Source organism: Mastigoproctus giganteus, chromosome 6 (assembly GCF_048544385.1).
Source record: "Mastigoproctus giganteus isolate SK-2022 chromosome 6, ASM4854438v1, whole genome shotgun sequence".
NCBI classification, from domain to species: domain Eukaryota; kingdom Metazoa; phylum Arthropoda; class Arachnida; order Uropygi; family Thelyphonidae; genus Mastigoproctus; species Mastigoproctus giganteus.
Genome location: NC_143580.1, coordinates 221,264,747 through 221,289,808, shown reverse-complemented (window position 1 = coordinate 221,289,808; position 25,062 = coordinate 221,264,747).

Below are 25,062 nucleotides of genomic sequence, written 5' to 3'. Positions count from 1 at the left end.
TGTGACTTGGAGCTCTGACAAATTGGTATAGTTCTGTTCTCTGATTAGTCCAGTTTTATCCTTCAAAGAAGTTCTAGAGTTATTTCACCTGGAGACAATGAGGAATGCGGTACCATCCCTCCGACATCATGGAAAGGGACACTTAAGGTGGAGGCGATGTTCTCGTGTGTCCATATCAAATTTTGTCCCGCTTCATCGCAAGCTGCACGAGTTACACCACGCTTTCTATGTATGTGTTCTGTTAATTTTGTCCAGCAGTGTAGTAATAACTAAAAATGATTGAGGATAAAAAACTATCCTCATAGAATTAAATTTATATGCAGGATTATCAATATTACGAAGAACGTAAGATGGTCAGGGTGGAATAGAAAGTTAATATGATTAGCTGATAGGAATTCGTCTAGAGCTGTGACAAAGAGAGAATCTCTCATTTTAGGATACTCTAAGTGACAAGGAAACTTCGTGAGATGTGGTCAAGTGGTATTCGATAGTGCCTACACTGAAGGATTGTTGCCAAGGTGTTAGGAAGGATTGAGGAATGATTGTTGCCAATGTGTTTCTAGTTATATTGACATAGAATTCATGGTTTAAAGCTTTCGGTACTTAGATGAGAGTTGCGAAAAAATTGGTGGTAGCTGGCTCTCCACAAATTAGAGTGAAGATTGCAATGGGACGATAATCTAGAATTTTTTGAGTTTTTTGTATATGGGAATAAGCTTGATAAAATAAGAATTTCAAATGAGTTCGGCTGCTACTTTTCAGAGGATCTCATGAGATGAATGAAGTTGGATATCAATGGCAAAGGTGCTGTAAAAATGATGATAAAAAAGGGAAACCACTAAGGCTAGTTGTCTTCTAATCTGGAATCTTGAGATTAGGTGGAAGATGACTTTCTAAGAGTTGCAATATAGGAGGTTCGTAGTTTCATCGTATGAAATACCGATGACGAATGAAGGCATTTTCTATTTCATTGAGGTTGGATTCATTCAGGAACTGGGCTGGCAATACATTGTTTACTAAAAATTCTCTTCGAATGGTCAGGAGATTGCACGCCAATCTAGCGTATATCTGCCTTTTTTGACTCAGAAGGATCGCCCTTGATTTCTTGAGATGAGGTCAGGTATAGAGTTGGAAGCTCCAACCAGAGAAATTTCAGTCAGGTTTTGTCTCTCAACTATATTTTCCTCACAAAAAGGCATTTTCTCATAAGAAGTACAAGGTTTGACAAAGTTCCAGGAATGAGTCAGTTTAAGGGAAGCTGACTCATTCCTGGAACTTATAGAGGGAGCAGCCACGTAGCTGAATTGCTGCCTTTGCAGAATACTCCCAAAATGCTTTGACATGCGTAAAATGGGTTCGATTCTAGAATTTAATTCTCAAACCTTGTGTTTCCTAGACAAACTACTATTTTACCATATTTGTTTACCTCTCGTTTCCCCCCTCTACCGCTCCTTTCCTGTGGATGGTCACATGACTTGCCTCCGTTTGTGGTTTTTAGGATATGTTATGTAGCTTCTAAATCACATTACTAGGTAAGCACCCCCGTGTCTTCCGTATCGCCTTGATTTAGCACCGACAGACCCGCAACTCGGTGTCATTCTAACCCTGATGTATTTTATGGCACACAGCCATGAGGTGGTGAGCCTGGAGCTTTATCTTGTAACCTGACCTGTCTGAACCTCACGTTTAAATTACCCATGTCTACAGCGTAACTAAATACCTCGCTGTAGGATTATATCGTTAAGTAACCAACCCTAAGGAGAACCGTATAAAAAAAAATAGAGAGAGAGAGAGAGAGAGAGAGAGAAAAAATGGGGCTAAGATTCGCTGTTCATTCTATAGTTTCTTGCCTCGAAGAACAACTCGCTAATTTCATCGTTCATCCGCTCGCTGTAGAAAGATGATATTTCCCTGGTGTCGGGCACTTAAAATATCGTTTTACTCCACTTTTTCCCTTTCTTTCTCTTCCTTATATCGTAAAACTCACGTGCTGGTTACAGAGCCATGAATAATAACTTCCATATGGGTTTGAAGGAACGAAAAATGCGCTTTTGTAAATGGTGGCGGTCTTTTATATCGGATAAATGTACGTCACGTGATATTAACTGAGAGAGAGAGACTGAAAGAGCTGAAAGAGAGAGAGAGTAATGATAGTTTATCGCTGTTGAAGTAATTCTTCTCTTTCACAGAAGTTACACTCTCCTAAAATTGAAGGAACCTCGATATCAAAGTTAAAATTAGGCCTTGTATCTTATTTTTTCTTTCATACCATAGTTTACAAAAAAATTAATTTTTATCGTTCTCTAACCCTTTTATCACTCTGGAATATAGTTTTAATCTGGGACCGGAGAAGATGAACCAGCTGCCCATGTTCTTTTATTAGAAAGCTTAGTTGGACATCGTTATATCTTACTACATTTCAAAAATGTAACCTTTCAGATAGGTGGCCCTCAGGGTTCTTCTCTGGGACCTATTTTATTTGTATTAAGTGCAATTAAACAAAAAGAATAAACAGAATCTTTCAATAGTTTTTTATTTCTCATCCTATCTTAATGAATACAGTTATATCATATTTAAATTAAATATCATTACAACAAGCTTGTGGTCAGATATCTCCACGAATAGATCGACGAAGAAGTCAAATATACCCTCTTTGGCTAGCAAACCAATGAACTCAATAACAGAAACAAGTACCCTTCCAGGTAGAGTTCAATCTGCAAGTCGATATTTGATATCCACTGCAGCGATTCAGTCATTAGTCCCTCATAGGGAGGGAATCAAGTCAATTCTTAGGACAGTTTGGTGAAGGACAATTCAATTGGTGGCTACAACAGTTTGGTGTGTACGATTTGGTGTATGGAAATGCACGGATGGATGGGTTAAAGATAGGCAGGTTAGCTTCCCTAGAGATTGTGTAGGGGCCGGAATTGGAGTCCAAGTCTCTACACGGAAAGTGCTCTGGCCTTAGTGAAGCGTTTTTGCAGTCCCTTGGTTGTTCTCTAACCTCATGACTAAGGGATGGAACGCCTAATACAGCATGGAGGACGTTAGTTAAAATGGTGTTTATTTTGCACCAAACGAAAAGATCTGTTTGATTCATAAAACCCCGAGGAGGAGGAAAGAACCAAGCACCCATCCACCCATAAAACTTCCTCCTTTGTGATGGGATTAGAACCACCACATTTTCTTCTGGCTTTGCAACTTTTTGACTAAAACAGCATATGTCTTTAACAACCTTCACAATGATAATATTCATTTCTGTTCCATTCACCTGGTTTCTCAGCCCATAATTTACTTCCAGCTTTCCAACCCTTAACCAGTTCATGCTCCTGAAAATCATAGGATTCAACTTAGGTTGTTAAAAAAATTAATAAATAATCTTATCTGGATTAAAAGTGTTCCAGCCTGCCTGTGAGAAGGATCGGCTTGAATCCTTTTATACAAAACTAATGGATATTATTTTCTTTTTTCCAAAGGTTCTGCATTTCTATTTTCGAATTCACCAAAATTTCTCTTTGATTTGTCCATTGATTTTGTTAACTTCTGAGCTCTGTGTGATACACCGAATTATCGCATACAGCCAATTGTCATGCACTGAACCGTTGTACCACGAATTGGCGTCGACCCCCATTGGGAGACAGTTCTAATGGTAATCACGTGTACATGGTAACTAATTTATATCTGACATCGAGACAAAATATTAATCGTAAAGTGGACATTACGAATACATAAATTCAGATTACAGAGTATAAAGGTACGTTGGTAGAATTTAGTTGAGTTTAAGGAGAGACTGCAAAAGCGAATGTAAGAGTGCACGTGGAGTGAATGCAAAAATGCGCATTCCTCGCTGGAGACATCCTAGGAACCATTAAGGATAAATACATGAATGAACATCATTTATTCAGTTAAAAGTGAGTTGTGGGTATTGCCATCATAGGAGAAGACTGTAGTCCTCTTTTACCAAGGAGAAATATCAGCTATCGGCACTGTAGTGATTTTCCACACCGGATGAAGTTGAACACCATTCTTCTGGAGAGATGGTATTTTCATTTGATCATAGTGGAGTTTTATACGTATCTTACCTATAAGCAAACAAAAAAAATATCAAAATTACTCATGTAGTCTGATTGTATATTTTTCATAGTATTTAATTATTATTCTCTGAAGATGGGGTTCGATAAGAATCCTGAAACGTCACCTAACAATTTAGTGTAGTATTGAGCTTGTATTATACGTGTTTAATAAAATCTATTTGTTAAGAATTTTCACGTGGTATAATAGTGTTATTTTATTTTATTATATTTATATTAATATAAATATAATTTCAAAAAACATTTGTATTCACCCAGATGTAGTTGTAATTGAAAGATGAATTTTTGTTGTTTGATACTTTGAAATCTCCTTAGCAACCACACAAATTTTGGTTTCGATCTGACAATTCGTTTTTTTTTTTCTTGCGAATAAAGTGGAGTTTCACAATGGATAAAGTAGAATACAGATCAGTGATTCGGTTCCTCTTTCTGCAAAGGAAAAGACCCAAAAATCCACAAAGAAATGGTTGCTGTTTATGGAGAAGACTACCCAAGTTACAGTGTTGTTGCACATTGGTATAAATAATTCAAATGTGGAAGAACCTCAGTGCATGACGAAGAAATCCCAGGATGTCCAGCAACTGCTGTAACAGAGGAGAGTATTGAAGAAATTGTGGCATTAACCCTGGAAGATCGCCGTATTAGCGTTAAGGAATTAGCTGCAAAACTCCAAACTAGTGTAGAATCTGTGGAGAACAACATCCATCAACAGTTGCACATGTGTAAAGTGTCTGCTAGATGGGTTCCCAGACTTCTGACCGCTTATCAGAAGAAGGAAAGGGTACATTGTGCACATTAAATGTTGTGTTCAGGAAATAATGAAATATTGTCGCATCCTGCTTATTCCTCCGACCTTGCACCTTCCGATTTCTTCCTCTTTGACCCTGAGGTCCTTTCTTCGTGGAAAAAATACAATATCAACTACATTTTTTATTTATCAAGGCAATACAAACCCTCTGTTTTTCATCACACTGGTAACAGAGGAGATTGGTGTTGGTGGTTAGATTTTTAGAGGCGAACTCACCACGTCATCATCCAGAGAGAGTTTACACAACTTCTTCAGGGAAATAAGAGCGAAGATCTTATACGTTTTCATAATCTGGATGCATTGTGTTACTTCCATTTTTTGCTTATTGAAATTATCCCATTGGTCCTCAAACTCATTTTGCTGATGGATGTTTCAGTGTAAGTCAAGTTACACACATCAACCTACATAGCGGTATCCTTCTCCATTCTTCTTTGCAGTCTTTTTATACACTGAATGAGCACTTTATTAGGTACATCTACCATTTTCATGAAAGTAGCACTCCTCCAGTAGTAGCATCACGTATTCCTACCATGAGGAATCCAGACTGTTCTGAGGATTATGGGATCTTCTCACTATTTGGTAGGTGCACCTATTAAAGTGGCCACTCAGGAGGAATGTATCATATCAGACACAAAGGCTAAGGTCAATAAACTTATTCATCGTCATATTCCCAAATATGTTCGATGGGCGACAGATCTGATGAAGGTGGGGGCCAAGGAAGAATGTCCGCATAAAGTAGGCATTGCTGGAATATGAAAGCTGTGTGTGGATGAACATTATCCTGCTGGAACTTGTCCTCACAGGTAGCATAGTATAGTATCCGTAGTACCTGTTGCCATAGTTCCACTACGATTTGATGAGAACCTAAAATTGCTACCACTTTCAGGTTATTAAAAATATGTCTAGATATTTTGCATAGCCAATGCAATACCATTGCCTTTACACTTCTAAGGACCCCAGTTTCTGGTATGTGTACATCAAATCTCTGGTTTGTTTGTTTTGTATGAACAATCAGAATTTGTATTTGGGGAGGAACCATACAGCCCTCACCCGATGCCATGAGTCGTTGCCACTGCACTATCGCTAGGGCTGAGCTTAATATACCTAAATAAGTAAAGAAATACAAACAAATGGTCAAGCTTCTGTAACTGCTAAATTCGGTAATGTTCTTATATTCCCTCTATCTTCTGAATTCTCCTATTCCTAAGTGGCGTTACTTTTCTAATTATAATAATATTCATTTATCTATAATTCACCTATCTATCTGTTCATCTGATATGGACCTATTCATCGATTCGATTGTCTGTGTATGCATCCGTGTCGAAATCGATCCAAAATAGCCCACTGTTTAATTTACAGACTAATTTCTATTCGCTGAACCTATTGAAACATATTACTGCTAATCTACAGATTCAAATGGACTTTGTTTGCAATTCTCTGGGTTCTCTTTAGACTTCGTTTCTTGCTCTCTGTATGTACACAGTGGAAGAAATGTTCATGGCGATCAATATCTTGTGTACCCAGGCGACCCTTGTTCGTCCGGATCTCTTACTCCGGCGTCTGTGATCTGCGCTATCAGTGTCGACAACACAGGCGTTCCCCTAGCAAATGACGCCGCCAATCCAGCGTTACTGGAAGATATTCATTAATATTTCATTGATGGCCCAATGGTTGTGGTTAGCGTTCTGCGGTCCCCCATCAAATATTCATAGACCCTGGCGGGGAGGCTGTCGGTTGAAGAGGGTTGTCGACATCACACCGATTGGCGAGAGAGAACCAATTCATCACGCCGGACGCGCGAACTGGCAGTGCGATAAGTGTGAAGAACCCGCTTGTATTGCCGATATCTGCTTACCGCGGGGACCCCGAACAGACGCTTCGGCACTCGGCACGCCCAGTACATTATTTTAGAGGTTGTTCGTGTCACGCACGTCTTCGCGTTTGTTCCTGCGAGTACATTTCAAATGGTGGAATGTCACGGATGAATTAAAAACACACGGCGAGAGGCCCTTAGTTGGCCCAATTTTAATCTACTCCATCAGTGCCTCTGCCATTGGTTGGATTAGCGATACTACCAAAGCGAATTACTTCTGGTAATTGAGGGGTGTTGAGTGGAATAACGAACGTCTTGGTCCTAATTAAACTTCGTCCTTTACCAGAGAGAGAGAGAGAGAGAGAAGGTAAAAAAAATGGCGATTATCGACTGTCTGGTTTGACGATTCTGAACTATGGAGTAATTGGAGAATTGATAAGATTTCTGTGCCTTTTTAGCCGCAGTTATCAGCAGTAATGGATGGTTTTAATTGGTTCCTTCATTAAGGTGGTTATTTAAACTGTCATTTTGTATACAACACTAACGTATCTCGAAGAGGCCATTAATTAAGTCTTGGTTCTTATCTTGTGATAAAAGTTAATGAATGAAGAGCGAAAAGAAAGGAGAATAGAGACAGAGCTCGACTTCCTTGCAGCGAGCATTGATTACTAGTGTCAAAAGCAAGCCGAACGTTCTCTCAGAATTGGCCAGTGCGATTTATTTCGATGGGAAATAATCGGTTTCGGCCTACACAATGTATGGTGATGCACGATCTTTGTTCTTGCTCAAACAGGCGATGGGATGAGCTGCACAACTTTTTCAAAGTGTGTTCCACAGAACCTTGAAGTTATCTCAAGGATTCTAAAAATGCTTTGTTATTGATTGTTTATTCAATTTCTAAAAGATTTCTGTTTTGCTTTTAATATATTGGGATTCGTCTAAAAACAAACCAAAAACCTGAGTTCCCAAAATGATTCCCCTGCCGAAAAACGGATTAAGATTAAAATTAATTAGAATCACAAGAATTCATTAAAACAATGGAAAACAGTTATGTTGGTTCCATCACTTTTTCTAAAGAAAGGTCAAGAAACATATCTTGACCTTTCTTTACAAAAACTAATGGAACCAATGTACTTTCCAAAAGTGGAAGCTGGTTTGCCATGAACTCACCATGTTTGTGCAAATCTGTTCCCCCATACAGTCAATCGAAACCAAATACAGTACATTAATGAGTGCATTTTTCTGCCATTACCCGTCATAATTGGAAAAGGATGGCCTATTTATCTCTCTCTCATGAATAATAACTGTCATAATAGAATAAACCAATATATACCTCCTTTAAAACTGTTTAAGGTCTTCCTAACTTAAAAGTGTCCCCATTACTTTTGGTAACATAGTATAGTTGAGTACCTACTGCGCCCAACTTTTTCAACCTGGAGAAGTAATGGTTAAATCCAAAGATCACATGACTGTAGATGGCAGCAACGGTTAAAAGTTTATTCGTGGTACTGCCATTTTCAGCTCAAATTGGAATCAATTGAATACCTTTTAGGATGTTTTGGAAAAACCGTTGAGAGACATGTTGAATCCAAGAGAGAACCACAGCCATATGGAGGGGAAGGGAGATGTAAGGTTCTAATTTCTACTTGGGAAAAACTTGTAAAAAAGAGTTCTTCGGTGGGTGATTGATTAAAGCTCAATGAGGATCATACTGATTTCCTTTTTTTTAACCAGATGGTGTTTCGTTTAGTGTTTCAATACATGTTAGGGGATAGTACACGTGGGAGGGTTCGTAAGTCATAAAATAAGGGGAAAAAGTAAACGAGAAACTGACCATAGTTTATTTTTCAAGATAATCTCCAAAAACATTTTCGCCATTTTTAAAACCAGCTGCTTTAAAATGATGTCGGAACAATGTTAGAACTGTGGGTCTACAACCTTGCGATAACTCAAGACAAGACACCATTAATGATTTGGGGTAGAACTTCTCGATAATTCTCCTCCCTGACCTCGTCCCCAGCGATTTCCATTTGGTCCACTTAAATAACAGCTTGGTGGCAGTGCGAACATTGAAAATGTTCTTATTACGACCAGCAATAAACGAATCCTTTTTTTTTTTAGGTAGCAGGTTTCTAGGACTTGACAATGCGATGGACAGTTGTATGTGGTAAAAAATCACCACAAATGTTTGTAGCGATATTTATGTTGATAAATAAACTACTCCCTGAAGTTGTTGTGTTTTGAGCTGAAGGGGATTGTTTCTCTAGTCAAGCGAAAGGGAACAGCCCTCGTTGAGAGATCAACTAGGAGAATCTGTATTTTTCTGAAGCAATATTTAACTATGAAACCTGAGACATTGCTAGTCCATATCGGTTCTAGAATTCTGGACTTCTTAACTTTTCCTAGCAGATGATGTGCTTGGAACTCTTTTCCTTTGATAGTACAGTTACCGCCATTGGTATTTAAGCATGCTGAAGGACTTGATCCATCCAAGGACAAGTGTTTCTTCATATAGGATGGTATTCTCTTCATTATTCTCCTGATGTACGAAACTATCTGGATGAAACCCTTCCTATTAGGTAGCTAGGCCGTCGTGGCCCTATTGAATAAAATTTTAATCCAACCCTAAAGTTTTCTGAAACGTGGCAAAAAGATTTTAACAAAAGATTTTAAAGAACGATTATGCGTTTTTGGTTACTTTGTATATCCCGTCTGTTCTTCCTGTCATATTAAGGTCACCAAAGAACAACCTCATCCACGTATGTGTCTTGCGACTGTGTTCTTAAATTGCATATTTTCTCTGGCTGAATTGGCTGTTTTGCTGGGTGTAAAACCTAATTTTTCGGGAGAAAAAACTTTCTTATCCCTCCACGGAGCGATAAGATTTTATAGGCTTTTTTTTTTCCAACTCCACCGAGTGAAAAAAAACCTACAAAAGTTCATTTACTGGATTCGAACCCGGGTTTTTTTCAGCTGTTATGAGGAGGACGGTGATTATGACCATTGTGCTACTCGCGTGGATTCATACACCCAAAATGTAATTTGTGTGTAAATTTTCGTGGACACCAAACCCTCAATTTCTTCTCCTACTCTCTTCTGAGACCACTTAACTCGGCCATGATAAAAAGAAAAAAACCCTATAAAGTTCCTTGCTTCATTGACGTTATTCTAACCCACATCTTTTCTAAATGATGTGGTAGGAGAATGTGATTATAACCACAGTGAAGACCACCGATAAAAAATCATTGAAACGAAACTGTTGTTGTTGTAGGGTTTAGGGGCATTAGCGACTAAGGCCATATTGCTCCATATACTCTGTCTGTGTGTTCTGTGGTCGATTTTCTGTTTGATGGACGAAAAATTCGATTTTCCGGGAGAAAAAATCTTGCTACCCTAGGGCAAGTCGTGACGTAATTAGTTGATTTAAAGCACGTACTTATAAATACTTATGCGTGACTACTCGGCTACAGCCGTTGGTAAAATTTTCGTTGGTAAAAATTACTTATTCTGTTTTTTTACAGATGTTATTGTTATTGAAATGGAAAACTGCAAGGCCATGTTTTAAAATATAATCAACTAAAATTCAGTAAACGTTCAGGATCAGACACTTGTTTTTTTTATTGCTTTCAGGTCCTGAGTCGATCCTGAAAATAGTGAAAAATGTTACGAAGCATCCGATATTTATATGTACAGTATATACGCTAGTGTTCAAAAGTTAAGTTCCAACCATAAATTTCAGATTTGATGAAAATATATACAACTTCCTTTTCTTCAGACCAAAAACATTAAATGAGAGAGAGAGAGAGAGAGAGAGAGAGAGGGGGGGGGGAAGGATAAATGTCATAAATTTCAATATATACAGTTGCTGTCGGTAGGGTATAAAATGTCTGTAAATTGCATTGCATTTTCTGGTCGGTTTGCTGGACGAAAAACCTGAATTTCTGGCAGGAAAAACCATGCTGTCCTTGCGTGAGCCCGACTAACTTAGCTACGGTGTGAAAAAGGCCCATAGAAGTTCCTCGCATCATTAATGGGAACTGAACTCTACCCAGTCTTTTCTACCCAGTGTGGGGAGAACAGCGAATCTATAAACTGCGCTACCCACAAGGACCTCATAGACATATTTTGGTCTCAGGTGCTATTGTTTTGTAAGGCAGATGAGACGTACCTGTTTAATTCATCAGAAACTTAAACTGGGTGATCTAAGGCTTTTCTTTACCCAATTACGCAATGGTCCAATTTGATTCATGTCAAACCTTGTGGTGTTATTACAGATCAACTTGTAGCTGTCATAGACTGCCCTAGTTTTCATCGATCTGTAACGTTCAACGATCTGTAGCATGGTCACCGTCCTCCCCAACACCGTGTGGAAAAGGCCCTGGTTCGAATTCTGTCAATGACGCGAGGAACTTTTATGGGCTTTTTACACTCTGTGGCCGAATTAGTCGGTGTCAGGTGTAGATAGCAAGGTCACCCACTCTCAGAAACTCGGGGTTTTCGTCCAGCAAAACAGGCAAATCGACCAGAGAACACGCGCAATTTACAGACACAATACACATGGGTAGATGAAATAACTTTCCTGGTGACCCTTACGTAATATCCCCCCCCCCATACCATCTTTTTCTGCTTTATTTGACTGACTAGTTCTGTTTTAATCCACCTCGGCTTCCATTTATTGCTATATTTTCTTAATGGTAAATACGCATTCATGGTTGACCATTTCTTTAATAATATACCATAATTCTAATGTAATTACCCAGCTTTAACTGTCATAAGCCCCTTTCTTGAAATTAAAACCCAAACCCCGTGATCATTCCCTGCTAATTGTTGTACTGTCAGCCCTGAGCTGCTCTCATGGGTAGCGCAGTTGGTAGTATCGTCGTCCTCTCCACAGTGGGTGGAAAAGACCTGAGTTCGAGTCCCGTAGATGCTGTTATGGGCCCTTTTCACAACACGGACGAGTTCGTCGATCTCAAGCGAGGATAGCATGGTTTTTCTCCCGGAAACTCGGGTTTTTGTCCAGCAAACAGAAAATCGACCACATAAAACCTTAATATATCAACAACAACAGCCCTAAGATGTCATCTGATTCATGGGAGATGATCAGCGAATACAAATAGCAATGATCTAGTTGATTTAAGAATTTTTCCCCCATGGTGTTTCCTTCATTTGCCCCAATCAATAGGAATCATTCAGATCAAGACTTTCACATTTGTACCCCAATTGCATCTGCATATAGAGGCTCTCTTTACAATTCTCATAATCTCCTGGTCTGTAGATTACTTCCATTCTAATTTTATCTTTCCATCTATTGCACACCACACAAGCTCTGAATATGGGAAGGTTTTGTCACCCTCAGGCTGTCTTTGATAAGAAGGGTCCCTTCTGGCTTCCCTGTTCTTCCTAAGTACATTAAAAATAACACAGTGAAACTCACCATCTGCTATTTTCGGGTGCCACCACGTTTCCATTAGTCCTATTATAGCAGCGTTGGCTGTTTTCTTGTTTTGTTTTGCTGTTTACTTTAATATGAGAGCTTGTCTGTATGTGGCTCACCGCCTGAGGAGGAGGATTTTTTTTGTTGGCACCTTTGGGCTGAGCACTTTCTCTCTTCCCACTGGTGCTGAATTTCTTGTTCTTTCCTCTTCACTTTAGCCTGAACGGTACCGCAGTGGTTGTAATTGCTATCCTCCCTACAAAGGCCCCACTAGCCTTTTACAGAATTTCATAATCATCACAGAAATGAACTTGAGTTCATGAGTTCCCTCCACATAACTGTTGATGACTCTTAGTCCAAGCCAACCGTTTCTTTCGATTTTCCGGTTTTGATAAGGGTTTGGGGATCGCTACACTACCAATGAAGTCCTGCTTGTTTAAGACGAAGTTTTACAGTGGATGTAGATACTGGAGTTTCTCTTTTCCATTGAACTCAGTTCAGATTTCAGGTGCAGTAATTTTGCAATTAGAAATCAGTGGTCTTATCTTGTGCTTCCGTTGTTACGTGCGGTCGTCCTGATCGTGGTTCCCCATTTAAACTGCCAGTCTCCTTGAATCATTGAATGGTAGTTTGTGCTCCTTTAAATGAAACGCCTAGTTTTTTGCCAAATACTCGTGGAATAACTTTCTTGAGATGGCATCTGAGTTGGATTATGGCGTTAATGATCGAGAAGACTTTCCCTTTATGAAGTATCCATGAAGGATGAGAAGAAAGGTTTTCAGAGCTCTTTTATCGTATACTGCCATGATCATGATGTTCAAGAAAGTTACTTAAGATTGGACTTCACTGTTCAGCTGTATTGGGAAAAATATTTTGAGAGTTGACCTGTTTTTAATTGCGGTGTGGAAGTGTGGTGGCCAAACCAATATTGCACCAAAGCTGGTTGAATGCATTTATAAAGTAACAATTGAAGTCTTTTGGGCCTTAGTCTTCGGAACAGATATGAGTAGCTGTTCCAAGTCGTTGGGATGTCTTCCCCAAAAAGAATCTGTCCTTTATAGTAAGGTAGTCTGAAAATATAAGGAATGCGTTTGCTGATTGGTAAGTGCGATTCCCATCGGATTCCACCGTAACTTTGTTAGGAAGTTTGTTTACTTCATTGTATCCCTGGTGATGCTTAACAAGGGGAGGATACCTTTGGTTCTCAAGCACCTTGGGCAGGTTTGATCCTGAGAGTGTTTGGGATAAGTTTGGCAATTTTTGGAGCGTGTTTTACTGGGGCATGTGGTTGGCCAATTTATTTTGTTATACACAATTTTATCTTGGCTTACTGTTGTTAAACATACATGAAGGTGAAAGGTGATTCAGATATGAACCAGAATTTCAAAATAAACGGAAAATTTCTTACAGACTTAAAAGAATGTGCAAATGATTCAAGCCTTCATTAAATAAATTTTTATTATTGTTAGGGGCTAAATTCCATGGAGAAACTACAATAAATATCCAATAGGGCACACAGATCAAGGGTTAAAGGTCGTGAAAATATGCCATCTTCACTGATTTTCTTATAGAATGCAAAAGTTGAGATTTTCATCCCGAAAAATTGGCAAACCAATCATAGAATTTGCGCAATATACACATACGATATATCGACTCCTCACCACCTTAGCTGTCTGCGCACTTATTATAAGCAGCCAACCAACGCCCTCTTTACCGTTTTATTTATCATTCTATTTTCGAAATCATCAAAAAACCTATGTTTACACATATACAAGGCTTCCACCCAATTACCCACACTCTGCCACGTTTCTCTCTCTCTCTCTCTCTCTCTCTCTCCCCATTTCCTATTGTTGTCCCGGGAAGACTGAATATCTGACAGAGTGACAGGCGTAATAAATGACTCAATAATTAAGACTTTCGTTCTCTGACGAGTTCCATTTCGACAAAAGTTGCTCTCCGTTTATCACTCCTCACAAATATTCTCGACTGGTGGCAATATCTTCTCGTCGATCTTCAGAGCACAGTCAAATTCGCGGTATCATCTCAACCTTTGATTAATGCTGGCCCTCACTCATAGATTGTAATCAAATTCAAGGCCTGCCTTTGTCTGATAACATATTTTATCTTTGACAGTATCTTGAAGATAGCGTCTTCATCCGGACGATTCGTTTTCTCATTCTGCCTCTTTTCTTCTATTTTCTTTCTCTCTCGATGGGTTGGTCAATCGTACTCTTTTCTTTTGACCGAGAGAGAGAGTGAGAGAACAATCGCGTCGCTTGATTTATGAAATGAGCCTCCAGACTAATTACAGATCGCCATGAAAGGCAAATCCGTGGGTTGCACGAGGCGCGTTTCTCCATCTGATAGAAGAGCTGAGGGTTAATTTAAAGAAAAGTAATGCCCCAGCTATCAGTTGGAGTTGACAGTTAGTATTTCAAAGTGTGTGAGATGTTTTCACCTTGAGTAGACGTAAGGAAATGAGAAAAGTTCTTCAACTGCCCATCCATGATGATGCGAAGGAGATTGTACACCTGTTCTGACTGTTCGATACATTCGCATTCATTCATGCTAATATCCTTCGAGTGGGGAGAAGAGAAGGGGGCTGACAGTTAGAAGCGAGAGGTGAGATAAGGCTCTCGTGGCAATTCATCAACAGGGAGTCGACTCTACGATGGGGGGATCGGATTTACAAGGATACACCTCCTTTCAAGAAGTTTCAAAATTTCTCTCTCTTTTCCCTCCCAAGTTGGTTACTGCACGTGCGTTCCTTCTTGTTTATTCCAAGCCAAATTTATTTACATTAATAGAGTCGATAAGAAAACAAAGATTGTTCAATTGATTGAGTTTGGTTTTTATGGCGCATGAGCGACTAAGGCCATGATGTGTCAAATCCGAGATTGTCCAATAGTTAATCACCTTTTCGATCAATAATGTGTAACCCCTTCTTTATCACGAATTACCTCATGAGTTCTTGTTGTTAAGGGTTCAACTACACTCCATAAATGGCTTAAAAAAATTAACTCAGTAATTCAGTCAGGTTTTGTAGATGCTGTTCTGTTTTCACTTCCTTTCAAGATAGTACCATACCTTCTCTAAAGGATTTAAATCTAGTTACTTGGCTGGCCAGTTTAAATACCCTACCTCGTGTTATGTTCAGCTAAAAGCACAACCTGATGATCCAGGATATTGTACAGCCAGCCTGATTCATCCTGGTTGGTATTTCAACTAGAGGACTCACTCCATAATTTTTAAAATATCCTCAAAATATCACTTGCACATAGTCTAGGTGAAATGACTCGTTGCTTTTCCTCTTAATTGCATGCTGGGCATTAGTAAAAACAAAATTTGGATTCATCAGACCACATTTCAGCTTTCCAGCCATCAACAGTCCAGTTTTTATGCCTCTTTGCTGGACTTTTCTGTGCGCATCTGTTAAAACATTCGTCTTTTTTTGAGGGATCCGAATACGGATATCCATGATATAAAATTATCTTCCAGTGCTCTCTCTCTCTCAAAAATCTGTTGATGAGGTCCTTGGATAACTGTTGTAGCAGAGTATTAACAAATGACGCACGTTCCCTGAATCCTTTATAATAATTTGTCTGAAAGCAAATTTTCGCGCATGTGTCCTACAGTCCTTTCCCAATTTAAGTTCATGTCGCTTTATGCGTATTCACCGAGTAAGGATGTCATCAGCATTTAGTTTACTCAGTCCAACACATTAATCAGGTCTCTTTGAATGCTTAGTTTCCAACCTGGCAACTTGCAGGACTGAATCTTTGATTTGTAAGGGTATTCTTTTGTGTCCTTGAGCAATCTTCTTGCCCTTCGCCTCACTTGTTCCAAAAGATCCATATGCTTCCTAACCTGAGACTCGTTGGTTGTTGCAGGGTTTTAGGCGCAACAGCAACTTAAGAAATATTGCACCATATATAATATGTTTGTAATTTGCATGTGTACTGTGGTTCATTTACTTTTTGATGAACGAAAAACCTGAGTTTCCACCAGAAAAAAAGTCATGCTACCCTCGAGAATGGTTAACTCAGCCACCTTTTTAAAAAGGCCCATAAAAATTTCTCACTTCATTGAGTGATTCGAACTCGGGTCTTTTTACCCAGTGTGTGGAGAATGGTGATTGTACCAACTGTACTACCCTCAAGACGGCCAAACTGAGGCTTCCAGACGTATGCAGTTCTAAAGATATGGCCCAACCACTATCTTATAAAATGGGATAATCACCTTCTTGTCCTTGATGGAAAATTCCTGCATATTAAAAACACACACGAGCTGTCCTTTTAGCCTACCTGCACTGCTCAAAAAACTTCATGGCAGACTACAATTACCACTGGACCTCTTTTATTCTCCACCACCTTAAGTATGGCACCACCTAACTGTCATGTTATCCAGCCCATATGCAGCACCTTGCATTGGTCAATGTTATTAATAAATTAAAGGTACTACAAGGAAGTGTTGGCCTCAGTTGCCATTCTCTGCCCAAATTACCAATTTTTCTAGTAAAATCTCTCATTACATTTTTTAACTCGGACGTCTGTTTCCCAAACCCTTTCCTTCAATCACCCCAGAAAGTCTTCGTGAAATCAGAAACCCTTCCATCGTCCAACCCTTGAGGAAATGTAGGATTATTCCCCCATTATCCTCCATGAAAGAAAAAAGAAAAAAAAAAAAAAAAGAGATCTCTGGCATCCACTGGTCTTGTCATAAATCTTCATGAAATCTAAAATCCTTCCATCCACTAATACTTGCTGTAACATAGGATAGTCTCCCACTGCCTATCAACAAAATCTCAAGTGAGTGTGTAGATTTGCTGTCTACGAGCTCGTAAGCCCCCGGTGGGTTGCACAGTGGTAGGATCACCGTCCTCCCCACACCCGGTGGAAAAGACTTGAGTTCGAATCCAGCCAATGAGGGGAGGAACTTTTATAGACTTTTTCACAACGTGGCCGAGTTAGTCGGTCTCAGGAGAGGGTGATATGGTTTTTCATCCAGCAAACACAAAATCGATTTCGGAACACACAATTTACAGACACTGAGCAATATGGCCTTAATCGCTGATGCACCTAAAAACCCTACTACACTGCTTGACAAAATTAACAGAACACTTATAAACATTTGGTGTGGTGGTGTACCATAGAATAAGGATGAAATGAGGAGACAGCGAGAAACTTCAGACAGATATAAGGGACATTTATAGGGGTTGTATAAATGTCCCTTATATCTCTTCGCAGTTACGGTACCCCCATCAAAAACATGAAGAGGGGTGTGGCCGTTGATCAATGTTCTGCCCAACACGAGAACACCGCCTCCACTGTAAGTGTCCCTTTATCTGATGGTGGAGGGATGGTACCACATTCGTTGTCTCCAGATGAAGCAACGTCTAGAATCCGTAGGCTAAAACGGGACTCGTGTTTTTTTTTTTTGTGAACAGTGTCTTCAGCGACATTGTTCTTCAAAAACATTTTGTTCCGTTAATTTTGTCAAGCAGTGTAGAACAACAACAACGAGTTCCAAAGCTGGTTGCAACTTTTTTCCAATCTCAATTAATATTTGAACCATTATCACTTGATACAGCTTTTAAAGAACGTAGGGGGCCCATAAAGAAAAGACCCATTCATGAAGCTATCAAACGATTAATTTTTGGGTTTAGAATCCAGTTGATCATTGATCCTCAGTTCATTCTGGTGATACAAAATCTAGCCAAACGACAGTTGTCATGCGGGGGGTGAGGCATTCCTATTTATGGAGCAGACACCAAGAAGAGACGCAGAAGTCGATTTGTGGGCGTATCCCACCCACAGTTTTGACTTCCATGTGTAACACTCTAACACAGCAGATCAGTTTGCTCGTGTGTAACCAGGCCTAGCTGCTCGATTGTAAACATGTACATTGAGTGGCATGTGCATCATCCTACAGGGAAAGTGTTTTTAAACCCCTCCTATGGCCACCGAGGGTAAGGTTAGGTGGCAGGTAATTTGTTCATAGTCAGGGAGGGGGGGGAAGAGAACCGCAAAGACGCCCAGAAGGCGATAACCCCCCAGAGTCCCAAACTGCCCCGTGATTTCAGGTGTGTTGGCCAAAATCAGCGAATCTCAGTGGGGGGTTGTACGTTCGGGTGTGAAACCGGTAAAACAAACGGCTGGGTTTCCGTCTCCTCGCAGCGGGGGGTTACACTACCTCTCGTAGTGCTCTGAACGCCAGGGGTCACTCGCTATCGTGCAAATACCGCTGTAGTGACCTGATACCCGGAGCGATCGTTGTCACACTTTGCGGATACGGAATCCTCGGTCTGAGGTCACCCAGGGTGAGAGAAGGTGCGCGCGCTCTCGTTTGCTATTGATTTATATCATTTTGTCCGACAGCCGGGGATGGAAACGCAGCGGCCACATAGGTGGCGAATAACGGATTTGGGCATCGCTTTAAAGCAAATACAGAGCGGGATGGGCCTGTGGTCCCAACAGATACGCAGCAAGAAAAACAGAAGTGTCATCCTCAGAGGGTTGTTTTTACCAAACTTTATATTTGTAGTCTTCAATGGTTGTACGCATTGCGCAATCTGTGGAATTTTTGGGACTATTTATGACGTTATAGGAGGGGTTTAGGACATGGTGACGTCACACTGAAGGTAAAAATTCTAAACGTGATAAACTAAAAAAAAATCTTCAAAGATTACAGAATTATCAACTGTGGTAATTTTTGTACCATTATGCACTAGTCACCAGTAATTTAGTCTTGTGATTTCTCAGTTCCTTTGAAGTCCTGCTTCATCCAGCAATGTCCCGATGAAGGTATTTTTTGGTCTTCCCCTAGGGGGTTTTCTCTCCACAGTTTCATCCATGGCACCCAGAAGCAAACCACGTCGAACCACCCATTTCAGTCTAGTTGATCTTATTCTACCCTAAAATTTTCCTTTCTTCTTGGACTCGTCTTAATACTTTCACATTTGACACCCCACTATACACTGCTAGACAAAATTATCTGTAGTTCTTCTCTGATGAGTCCCGTTTTAGCCTACAAACAGATTCTAGACATTTCATCTGGAGACAACGAGAAATGTGGCACCATCCCTCGAACATCAGAGAAATGGACACTTATGGTGGAGGCGATGTTCTCGTATGGGGTAGAATAATGATCAACGGCCTCATCCTTCATATTTTTGATCAGGGTGCTATAACTGCACAAAGGTATTGAGAACAGATCCTTGAATACTATGTGCGACTTTTTAGGGATGCGGTTGGTCCAGATTTTCTTTTCATGCACAACTCCACTGAACATAGAACTCAAGTGGTGGAGGATGTATTGTACTGGGAATGGTGGGAGCTGGTTTACAAAGATCATCGATACACGAGTTGACAGAAAAATAGGATGATAGCAGGTTAGCTTTATCTTTAGCTGAAGTGGTAATAGAACCATCTGGTTTTGGAAGAGGTGGGAATAGTGATGGGCAAATGTGGAGAATATCTTTGGTAAGAGAGCAGAATGCTCGACTACCATTTGGACAAGAAGCAATTTTTCTACTCTTAGCCTGTTCAAAATCTAGTTTGGACTGATTAATAACAACAATTGTAAAAATTGTTGCAAGCTGTGGTGTAGGATGAAAATGAACCTGGAGATTTGGAAACAAGCCAGTTGGGATGCGCGACATTGTTACCTTGAACAGCCTTAGCATATTTATTGGAAAACCAAGGTTTAGATGAAGGACAACATTCTAAGGTGGAGTGTGGAAGAAAGGATTTCATCCCAACAGAATAATTCCGGTGACACGATCTCCGCAAATGTTGATATCAGAAGGTTTGAAACAGTATTCTAACCGAGGAAAAGAAGAAGGAAATCTGGCAGAGATTGATTACCCTGTTTCTACCATTATTATTTGCCCACTCTCGTAATGTTACCAGACTCGACCAAAAGGTACTGAAATGGAGATCATTGACCACCAGTGAGTGTTTCGTTAATAATTCTTCAATTTCGTCTTTTGAGGTTATTCTCCTCCTTCTGTGCTTCTCTGGGAAGACTTTATCCTCTTCAGTGCATCTCTAAATTCCAGATAATCGCTTTCAAAGGCATCATTTGGATTATCGATGTGCCTTAGCGATCTGTGATTATTTAGTCGATTTGCGCATTTCTCCATCTGTCTTTTCTTTCCGAGTTTCATTATTTATATTCTCTGTCTTTGTCTCTCTCAATTCACTTTCTCTGCCAATCTAACGATGTGTCATCTCTGTCTATGTATAAATTCTCTCTCTCTCTCGCCGTATATAAATTCTCTCCCTTTCTCTTAATATCAAAATTCTCCCATTCTCTTCCAATTTAACACCCTATTATCTCTGTCTCTATGTAAATTCTCTCTGTCTCTCTCTCTCTCTCTCTCTCTCTCTCTGTCTCTCTCTCTCTCTCTCTCTGTCTCTCTCTCTCTCTCTCTCTCTCTCTCTCTCTGTCTCTCTCTCTCTCTCTCTCTCTCTCTCTCTCTCTCTTGATCTCCTTCAATCATCTCTCGCTGTATATAAATTCTCTTTCTCTCTGTCAATCTACCTTGAACATCTCAACTTTTTCTCTCTTTGTCTAGGTACTCTACATCTCTCTCTCTGTATATAAATTCTCTCTCTCTCTCTCTCTCTGTCACTATGCTTCTGTCATCCCTATATGAGTATATGATTTTTCTCTCTTTGTCTGTGTGCTCTGTCTGTGTGCTCTGTCTGTCTATCTCTGTCTCTCTTTCTCTCTATATCTCTCTGTCAATCTCTCTCTGTCTATCATGTCTACTTGCGTGTCTCTCTCTCTCTCTCTCTCTCTCTCTCTCTCTCTCTCTCTCTCTCTCTCTCTCTCTCTCTCTCTCTCTCTCTGAGATGTCTCCCAGAGTCTCTTTTCTCTCTCTCTATTTCTCTATCGATCTATCTTTATCATCTCTCTCTTTCTATACTATATATATATAAATTCTTCTGTCTGTCTGTCTGTCTCTCTCTCTTTCTGTCTCTATCTCTCTGTCAATCTCTCTCTGTCTATCATGTCTACTTGCGTGTCTTTCTCTCTCTCTCTCTGAGATGTCTCCCAGAGTCTCTTTTCTCTCTCTCTCTATTTCTCTACCGATCTATCTTTATCATCTCTCTCTTTCTGTACTATATATATATAAATTCTTCTGTCTGTCTGTCTGTCTCTCTCTCTCTCTCTGTCTCTCCCTCTGCAAACCTACCTGTATCATCTCTTTCTCTTCATATAAATCCTGTCTATCTCTCTCTCTGTCTAATTCACAATATCTATTTTCCTTTCTTGTATTACCAATTTTTCTACTTTCTAGCGCTTTTCTCCCTCTTTCTATTACTTCCTTCTCTGTCCCCCTTCCCTTCTTTTCTTGTTTCTTCGGTTGTTTATTATTTTTTTCTTTTTTCCTTTCGGTTGTATTTCATATTTCCTCCTCTATCTTTCTCTCCTCCCCTCTACATATCTCTTTCAGTCTTTCTCTCCCAGTATCCGTCTCAATCTCTCACCATCTGTCTATTGTCTATTGCTCGGGCGTAAGTGTTCGTTCTCTCGATATTATTCATTAAAGGAACGCTCTGTTTCTCTTTCGTTCTGTGTCTCCTTCTCTTGTTTACCGGGCGAGGGGTGTCCTACATGTAATCTACGGCACATTACCATATCCACTTACATGCTCGGCTTCTCTGGCGCCCGGGTCGCGTGCTTCTGTTCCATCTTCGAGCTGAGAATCTTTCTTCATTACCGGGCAAAAAAGGAGCGGCGCATCAGGTTAGAAAACACCTGCCAGCTCTTGTCCGCACGTAAACTCATCATCTGTTTTTCTCCGCAATGCCGGGTCCTCTCTCGCATTCGTGCCCTCGTACGTTCCCTCATTCGTGACACCTCCTAAACTGGTCACAACACTCGGGTGCGTCTATCTTTTTCGCATTAAAATATTTATTGCGGCCTTTCTTTCCGCACGCGATCAACTCACGCGGTGTTTTGCACGATCACGTGATTTCCAGTAAATAAGCAAATAACGGACGCGCTGATAGATTAGTTGCGAAACGGAGCTCAAAGTGATTATGCAACGCCGTCCTGATGCTCCAAAGAGAACACTGCGAGGGCGCTGCAAGAAATGTATACGCTGCAAATGCGCATCTTGTGATGGAGAGAGAGAGAGAGAGAGAGGGAAGATGAGAGAGGGTTGTTACTTTTATGGAGCATCAGCATCTCGGCCCATATTGCGCTGTCTGTGCATTCTGCTCCTGTGAGTGTGTGTTCGTGGACTGATTTGCACTTTTGTGTCACGTGAAAAACCTGGAAAAACTGAAGGAGGCAATACTACGCCATCTTTCTAAAATAGGCTACTATAACCCCGATTGAAGAGATCTTTAACAATTCCTCCACTCACCCCTCTAAATCAGTGATAAGTGGCGAAATTGGTATAATGTCAAGAATAATATGAAGCAGGGTACTAACGACAGGATTGAAGAGAGAGAGAGAAAGAGAGAAATGGAAGAAAAAAATGAAGAAAATAGGAGAGATAGAGAGAAAAAAAGAGAGAGAAACTGGAAAAAGAAGAGGCCCGAGAGAGAGAGAAGAAATGAGACAGTAAAGAGAACGAAAAGAAGAGAAAAGAAAGATAAATTAAAAAGAGAGAGAAAGAAGGGAAGAGATTGGAAGATGAAAAAGAGGAGAAGCTGAAAGAGAGAGAGGAGAAAGAGGATGAATGATAAATAGAGACAGAAACACGGAAGAAAATAGTGGAGAGAGACAGAGATCGACAGAAGATAAGAAAGGGAGAGAGAGAGAGAGGGGCGGAGAAAGAATATAAATTAAAAAGAGAGAGAGAGGGAGAAGATGAAAGAGGAAGAAAGAGGGGATGAAAGACACACAGAGAGACTGAAAAATAGAAGAAAAGAGAAGGGGAGAGGGATATTCATAAAAAATGAAGGAAACAGGAGAGAGAGAGAGAGACAGACAGACAGAAAATAAGAAGAAAAGAGAAAGAGATGGAAAAAGAATACGGGAGAGAGAAAGATAAATTAAAGAGAAGGGTAAAGAAAGATAAGTTCAAGAAGACAACGAAGGGAAGAGAGAGGAAGACGAGAGAGAGGAGAAAGAAGATGAAAGATAAAGAGTTGAGACAGAAAAACGGAAGAAAAGAGAAGAGAGACCGATAGAAGAAAAGAAAGAGAGAGAGAGAGAGAGAGAGAGAGAGAGAGAGAGAAGAAGAAGAAAAGATAAATTAAAAAGATAGAAGCAAGGGAAGAGACAGAGAGAGGAGAAGATGAAAAAAGAAGAAGAGAGAGAGGGGATTAAAGAAGAGAAAAATAGAAGAGGAGACAGGGATATTCAGAAAAAATGAAGAAAACAGGAGAGAGAGAGAGAGAGAGAGAGAGAGAGAGAGAGAGAGAGAGAGAAAAAATGAAGAAAAGAGAAAGAGAAAAAGAGATAAATTAAAGAGAAGGGAAAGAAAGATAAATTAAAAAGAGAGCGAGAAAGAGGAGAAGGGATAGGAAGATGAAAGAGAAAAAAAGAGAGCAAGATGAAAGAGAGAGAAAGACAGAGGAAGATGAAAGAAATAGAGAGGAGAAAGAGGATGAAAGATAAAGAGAGAGAGACCGACAGAAAAAATAGGAGAGAGAAGAAAAAAGATAAATTAAGGAGAGAGAGAGAGAGAGAAAAGATGAGAGAGACAGATGAAAGAGAAAGGAGAGAAAACAAGAGATAGAGAGATGAAATATGCAGAAAGAGAAAAAGCAAAGAGTAAAACAAAGGTAAATTGAACAGAAAGAAGAGAGAGAGAAAAACGGAAAATAAGAGATTGTCAGAGAGAGAAAGCAAAGCAGCGAGTGAACTCCATGTATTCGAAAGGGAACAGAGCCAATTTTCAAGGGCCTAAAATGGATTGGCTCTTTTCGATTCTTCCTAAGAAGAAAGTTTTTCCAAAAATACGCTCATAAGGCAAAATAAAAAAGGGGAAACGAAACAAACAAATCATTCACAACTTAAAAAACGTAAATTCACTACTTAAGTCACTGTCTGAGGAATCAAGTGACAATGATAACGTCTTCTTGGTCGCCCGGTTCTCAATAACCTCATCGGAATCGTTCGAAGACATTGAAAACGATTCAGAAATCAGTTGCTTTCTAGTGCTCTTTAATCTGTTCCCGTTTATCTCATTGAGGGAACCCTCGTGGGTAGCATCCGTATAATTACCGTCCTCCCCACACCAGGTGGAAAAGACCCGAGTTCGAATCCCGTCGATGACGTCAGAAATGTTATGGACCTTTTTCACGACTCGGCTGAATTATTCGAACTCAGGCAGCGTGGATTTTTCTCCTGGAAACTCGGGTTTTTCATCCATAAAACAGAAAATCGACCACAGGACATACGGGAACAGGAAAAGCCAGGGTAAAAGTCAGAAGGGAAAAATAGAAGAATAAAATACGGTACACAATCACGAGTACTGTGGCAAGTGAGGGGGGGAGGTGGATGTACCTTGCATTCCGAATTATATTTGAGGCCATCTTTCACCGGACCATGCGAGGATGCTACACTGGAGTACAAAAAAGGAGGAATTTTCAACTCTGATAAGATCAATGTGTGGCCAATTCCTGCTTGGATTTATAAAAACTAACACGGAGGATGTCTTCGAGCAAAGGGTGATGAATGCGTTCATAATTCTTGGAGCGCGCACCTTTTGAAGGTTGCGAAGATCAACAGTGACATTCTTGCGAGGTCTACAATGATAGGATGACAAATATTTTCTGCTCCACGCCCTTAAAGAATGCAATGCACGACACAGGTATAAATAACATTGCTCCTGTTACAAGCACGCTCGGGTTAATTACTCCTTTGCCAGAGAGTCCAAATGGGCATTGGTTTAGGTCTCCTGTGGTACATTAATCATTAAATAGCAGTGAGTTGGCGCACTGGG